Source organism: Budorcas taxicolor, chromosome 5 (assembly GCF_023091745.1).
Source record: "Budorcas taxicolor isolate Tak-1 chromosome 5, Takin1.1, whole genome shotgun sequence".
Classification (NCBI taxonomy): domain Eukaryota; kingdom Metazoa; phylum Chordata; class Mammalia; order Artiodactyla; family Bovidae; genus Budorcas; species Budorcas taxicolor.
This window is the reverse complement of record NC_068914.1, coordinates 21,482,010-21,489,390: the sequence shown is the minus strand read 5'-3', so window position 1 is coordinate 21,489,390 and position 7,381 is coordinate 21,482,010.

Genomic DNA, 7,381 nt, shown 5'->3' with positions numbered 1-7,381 from the left:
GCCTTTTCTAAATCCAGCTTGAACATCTGGAAGTTCTTGGTTCATACTGTTGAAGCCTGGCTTGAAGAATTTTGAGCATTACTTTGCTAGCATGTGAGATGAGTGCAATTGTGCAGTGATTTAAACATTCTTTGGTATTGCCTTTTTGGGGGGTTGGAATGAAAACTGACCTTTTCCAGTCCTCTGACCACTGCTGAGTTTCCCAAATTTGCTGACACTTGAATGGAGCACTTTCACAGTATCATCTTCTAGGATTTGAAGTAGCTCAACTGGGATTCCATCACCTCCACTAGCTTTGTTTGTAGAGATGCTTCCTAAGGCCCACTCAATTTTGCATTCTAGGATGTCTGGCTCTAGGTGAGTGATCATCATCATGGTTTTCTGGGTCATGAAAATCTTTTTTGTGTAGTTCATCTGTGTATTCTTGCCACCTCTTAATCTCTTCTGTTTCTGTTAGGTCTATACCGTTTCTGTCCTTTATTGTGCCCATCTTTGCATGAAGTGTTCCCTTGGTGTCTCTAATTTTCTTGAAGAGATCTCTAGTCTTTCCCATTCCATTGTCTTCCTCTATTTATTTAAATTGATCGCTTAGGAAGGCTTTCTTATCTTTCCTTGCTATTCTTGGAACTCTGCATTTGGATGCGTATATCTTTCCTTTGCTCCTTTGGCTTTAGCTCCTCTTCTTTTCTCAACTATTTGTAAGATCTCCTCAGACAACCATTTTGCCTTTTTGCATTTTTTTTCTTGGGGATGGTCTTGATCCCTGCCTCCTGTACATGGTCACAAACCTCCCTCCATAGGTCTTCAGGCACTCTATCAGATCTAATCCTTTGAATCTATTTGTCACTTCCACTGTATAATTGTAAGGGATTTGATTTAGGTCATACCTGAATGGTCTAGTGGTTTTCCCTACTTTCTTCAATTTAAGTCTGAAGTTGGCAAAAAGGAGTTCATGATTTGAGCCACAGTCAGCTCCCAGTCTTGTTTCTGCTGACGGTATAGAGCGTCTCCATCTTTGACAGCAAAGAATATACTCAATCTGATTTCAGTATTGACCATATGGTGATGTCCACATGTAGAGTTGTCTTTTGTGTTGTTGGAAGACGGTGTTTGCTATGACCAGTGCGTTCTCTTGACAAAACTGTTAGCCTTTGCCTTCCTTCATTTTGTACTCCAAGGTCAAACTTGCCTGTTCCTCCAGGTATCTCTTGACTTCCTACTTTTGCATTCCAGTCCCCTATGATTAAAAGGACATCTTTTTTGGTTGTTAGTTCTAGAAGGTCTTGTAGGTCTTCATAGAACCGTTCAACTTCAGCTTCTTTGGCATTAGTGGGTTGGGGCATAGACTTGAATTACTGTGATATTGAATGGTTTGCCTTGGAGACGAACAGAGATCATTCTATCGTTTTTGAGATTGCATCCAAGTACTGCAATTCAGACTCCTTTGCTGACTATGAGGGCTACTCCATTTCTTCTAAGGGACTCTTGCCCACAGTAGTAGATATAAAAGTCATCTGAATTAAATTCACCCATTCCAGTCCGTTTTAATTCACTGATTCCTAAAATGTCGATATTCACCCTTGCCGTCTCCTGTTTGAGCACTCCTAATTTACCTTGATTCATGGATCTAACATTCCAAGTTCCTATGCAATATTGCTCTTTACAACAAAGGACTTTACTTCCATCACCAGTCACATCCACAACTGAGTGTTGTTTTCGCTTTGGCTCCATCTCTTCATTCTTTCTGGAGTTATTTCTCCACTCTTTTCTAGTAACATATTGGCCACCTACCAACCTGGGGAGTTCATCTTTCAGTGTCATACCTTTTTGCCTTTTTATAGTGTTTATGGGATTCTCAAGGCAAGAATACTGAAGTGGTTTGCCATTCCCTTCTCCAGTGGACCAGGTTTCGTCAGATGGCCTCACTGGTGCTGACCAGAAAATTCTAAACTGAGCAGTTAAAACTACATTCCTGGAAGAGACTGAAACTGCAACTAGGGTAAGTTCTAGGTTTCAGTTCGGTGATGTGAGCTTAGCACTCATGACTTCATTAGAGGCCTGTTGCTTCTTTTGTAACAATAGTATATTTTATATTTTTCATTAAAATTATTTCGTAAGATTTTTGCTCTCCTTTGTCTTCATAATCATGATTTTTAATGCCTCTGTAATAAACTAAACAGTAGCTGCATCAAATTTAATGAAGCAATGATACACTGTGGCTGCTTCATTTTTTAATTTTTGCTAAACAGCAATGTTAAATAATGTAATGTACATCCCTGAGATAGAAGTTTTTCCCATATTTTATTTTATTTCTTTAGGATCTACATCTCCAGGAATGAGAATATTGAAGCTAAGGATATGAACATTTTTGTGGCTCCAAATACATATTCCTAAATTACATTCCTAAAGAGGTGTACCAATGCCTAGTGCTACCAGTAATGCATAAGAAAGCTGTGATCATAAAATAATTATCTACATTGAATATTATCACTTGCAACTTTTTTTTGCTAATTTAACAGGTGACATGCTCATTTTTATTAATTTGCTTTTCTTTGATTACTATTACTGTTTCTGTATTTTACTGTATCTTTGTTTACTAGTTGTACTTACTGCTTAGTTTTTGACTTTATACTGAATCAGCGACCAGTCCCTAAAACTGCTGCTGAAATTGACTCTTGGAGGAATCCTCACTGAAAACAATTGAGCATCATGGTGATAAGACAGTAATTTCAAAGGAAAGAGGCTAATGAATTTCAAGTTAAGGGTTTATGGTCTTAACATCTACTTTTCTGGGAAGTTTATTATTTAACTCTATTGGATTACAAGATATATCCACCTCTTCCCTAGTACCCTTCTTGCCCCTTGTTTCACCACTTAAAAGAACTTTTGCAAAACTAAATTCAGTCTGAATGACTGCAGCAGCCAATCATGTTACTTTCTGTTCTTTATTGGCAATATGATGATGCAGCATCCATCCCAGGATATACTGGCCTTGACTGACTGATTCTGAGATATATATGGGTCTATTATGGCATAGACCATATTATTATCATCATCATCAATCATCCTCTTCTCTCTCTCATCACTTCACAGGTTATTTGAAGAAGTATCTTCCTTGACCCACCAGAATCCAGGGCAGTGAAGGGGTTCTTTCTTATTATATCAGAGATTCTCAAAAATTAGAAGAATCACCTATGACAGATTACTAAAATCACGACCCTTGCACCTCATTGTTGGAGATTCAGATTCAATAGATATGAGGTGACCCCAGGAATCTACACTTTTTTTTTAATGATTGAGAAGAAGAGGAGTCTAATGACCAAAAAAACACTGGCATAAATCCTTGAGATAGGAAGTAAATTTGTATTGAAAATATTCAACATAGAGGCAGAAAAGGGGCTAGCAGTGGGGAGATTGGGGAGTATAGTCCATTAAGAGCTCCCTCTGAGCCCATTCTCCAAAAGTGTCAATGTGGAGGAAACTGCAAATAATGCCAGAATTGGGTGGAGAAAGTGGTCAAAGTACACCCAGAGCAACTTTCAAAATTGCAGGATTGTTTAAGATTTCTTCTAGGTTATATTCATGAAATGTCAGTGGTGGACAAGGATACCAGCTAACCACACTGTAGAGGTGCAGAAGCAAAGAAACAACCAAATCTGGTGTCTTTTCCAACAGCACAGCAACTAGCAAATACATTTGGGGTGGGGTGGGGGGCGCGCGGGGACCTGTCTCCTACTCCTGGCCCAAGGCTGCCATCTTGTGGCCATCTAAGGAATGGCAATGCAAGCTTATACATTTTAAGAACTTTTGTTTTAGGGGAGGATATGAATATATTGGTCCCCTGGAAGAAGTCTTTACATTTTCTTCTCACATCCTCTATAAAATTTTAGCTTGGATAAAACCTACTTCGGCTAATTCTGAAAGTAGAAAAAAACCTACTCAGATAAGCATAGAAATTTACAACAGAAAAGATTTTAGAAATCACCTTATGAAGAAATAGCCTTGCTTTTTGTAAAACTAGTTCACCAAAATGCCAACACCTTGATGTGTCTATCACTCTGCAAAAATCACTAAAGACCACATTATACATTTTTCACACAGTAACTGTGCATCATGAAATTCCTCTTTATCCTGAAATGAAATCACTCCTAAGGAAAGACTTCATTTGATGCTCATTGCAGAAACCAACCTCCTCTGTTTGAAGTGCTCTCCCTGGCTCGTTTTTCTTTAGGGCTTCAACTATACATGCATATCTACAGTTCTGATGTCTTCCCTTGAGCAAAGGAAAAATCCTTGTTTCCAAACCCTTGGTAAACACCTCCAGTACTGTGTCATTTTCTTGTTTCCTCTCTGAAATGACTTGTAAGGCTCTACTCTCATCATTGAAAAGCACAAAACATCAAGTACACGTACACATATATACAAAAATCTACCCTGGGCAAGCACTTTAGTTGTCCTCAGCACAGCTTTGGGCACTGTACCAAATGCACAAATAGTGTCAGAGCTCAGTGAGGTGGAAGCAACCGCGGGGAGGGGGACTCGCAGAGACTGATTGCCAAATAGAAAATAGAAAAGCAGTCCCTGGCAGCACTCACAGTAAAGAGTTAAACAGTTACATGCACACAGATTTTTTTTTTTCCTCTAGCTCTCTGAAAGAACATTTTTACCATAGATTTGTACAGGATTATCATAAATACAGTGTTATTGTAACAGACTACTTTTTGTTGATCTGTTGTGTGTGAGGTCAGGGGTTCAACAAGATCTGGTGGTGAACAAAACAGTCCCTGCTTCAAGGAGCTCACAGTCTTGTGGCAGCGATAGGCAATAACCAAGAACAAGCAAGTGATATATGCTACAGCAGGTGCAGATTGGTTCAGATGCTGTTCAGTGCAGGGCAAGCAAGGGAGGCTTCCTGGTGTAACCCAACTCCCTCACTTTACTGAGGAAAAAAATATTCCGTTGGCCAAAAAGTTCACTCAGATTTTTCCATAATATTTTATGAAAACCCAAACAAATGCTTTGGCCAACTCACTAAATCATCTGTATATAATGGTTTGCCCAGTGCTTCTGAGTTAGTAAATGGCAGCTCCAAGACCAAAAGCCACGTCCGTGATTCCCAAGAAGGAAGTCCGTGATTCCCAAAAAGGAACTAACAACGGCCCAGAGGAGCATGGCTTGTTCAGGAAATTCAACGCTGTCTCATGGGGCTACGTTGATTGCTAAGGCAGCGTATGCATCTGTCTAGATTTCTAGTCCCACCCTCCTTACCTCCGCCTCAACCTCTCCCTCTTTTTAGATTTTCAGTTCTCCGTCATTCTCCTTATTCAAAGTAACAGAAGGTCGTTCCCAAGATGAACATATACTGAAGATGTTTAGACTATGTTGTGGTAGAAAAATGAAGCAAAGACAAAAGAGAAGAAGAGTTTAAGTTAAAGATTTACTCTTTTGACTTTTTAGTATGGAATGCATTCGCTTCCTAGAGATGCCAAAACAAAGAACCAGAGAGTAGGTAACTTGAGCAAACAAAAACATTTATTGTCCCGTGGTCCAGGAGACCAGAAATCAAGGTGTTATTAGGATCATGCTCCCTCTGATGAGTCATCAGATGAGACTCCTTCCTTGCCTCTGTCTAGTCTGGGGATAGCCATCAATGCTTGGTGTTTCTTGATTTGCACCTGTACCACTCTAGTCTCTGCCTCTACCAGTCACATGACATTTCCCCTAAGTGTCTCCATCCAAATTCCCCTTTTCCTTTTTTTCCCAGCTTTACTGAATATAACTGATGTATAACACTGTGAAAGATTAAGGTGTACAAAGAGTTGACTGGATACATTTATACACTGCAAAATGATTACCATCACTTTGCATTAGCTTATACCTCCACCAGCTCACACAACTGCCAATTCTACTCTCCAATTCTACATTGGAGAGTAGATCCAATGTAAGATCTACTCTCATATACTTTCAAGTATATAATACAGTATTATTAACTATAATCACCATACTATACTTGGATCCTCAGAATTGAATTCATTCTTTTTTTTAATATTAATTTTTATTTATTTATTTGGCTGCACCAGGTCTTAGTCGAGGTACACGCAGGACCTTTGATCTTTGTTGTGGCATGTGGGACCTTTTAGCTGCAGCATATGGGATCTAGTTCTCTGACCAGGGATTGAACCCAGGCCCTCAGCATAGGCAGTGCAGAGTCTTAGCCACAGGACCACCACAGAAGCCACTAAACCACCAGGGAAGCACAACATTTTTTTAAATTTTGACTTAAAGTTAATTAAAATGAAATAATATTAGAAATGCAGTTCCTCAGTCACACTAGCTATATTTCAAGTGCATAAGAGCCATGTGTGGCTAGTAATCAAAATTTATGAATCACATAAAATCCAGATGTCTAGCTTTTTAAACAAAAATGAAACAATTATCCTAGCCTAGGCTTAGCCCTTTCCATGGCAACATTGGCTGAATCTGAATATGCTTTTCTCAAGTTACCACAGTCGCCAGCACTCCCAACTGGAGTCCTGCCATGGGCCTGCAGTATCACTGGCCACTTACCGTTGCCCTTGTGCTCTTGATTCTCTTATAATTGGCCTGCTTCATTCATTTACATCACTTGCTTGACTTTTAGAGTCTGTCACCCTTGTCCCAGATAATCTGCTTCACCTAGATGCTCTGTGGCTACAAAAAATAATAATAATTACATAACAATAGTTATTCTAGAGCATCACTGTCCAATAGAACATTCTGAGATGATGGAAATGTTCTATAATCTGCAGTGTCCAATACTGTAACCACTAGCCCCATGTGGCTCTTGTGCACTTGAAATATGGCTAGTGTGACTGAAGAATTGAATTTCTAATGTTATTTCATTTTAATTAATTTAATTTTAATGGCCAGTGACTACTGTATTAGAGATACAGTTCTAAGGCAGAGCTTCTTGTGATTTAACTTGCATATAAATACCCTGGGGAGGGAGGGGCATTGGGGAGCAAGAAACCTCTGGTGGTCCCCTGGTTAGGACTCTGAGCTCCCACTGCTGAGGGCATGGGTTCAATTTCTGGTCAGGGAACGAAGATCCCACAAGTTATTTGGTGTGGCCAAAAAAAAAAAAAAACCTGGTGATCTTGTTAAAACACAGATTATAATTTAGCAGCTCCAGAGTGAAGCCCAAGATTCTGACTGTCTATCTAATAAGTTTACAGATGATGCCAATGATTCTGGGGTTTGGTCCACACTTTGGGAAGGAAGATTTTAGAACGGTGCTCCTTCAACTTTAGCATGTACCTGGAGATTCCAGAAAAATTCCAAAATATATTCCTAGGCCCTGCCCCTCATAGTTTCTGACTGAGTAGGTTTGGGGTGAGGTCCA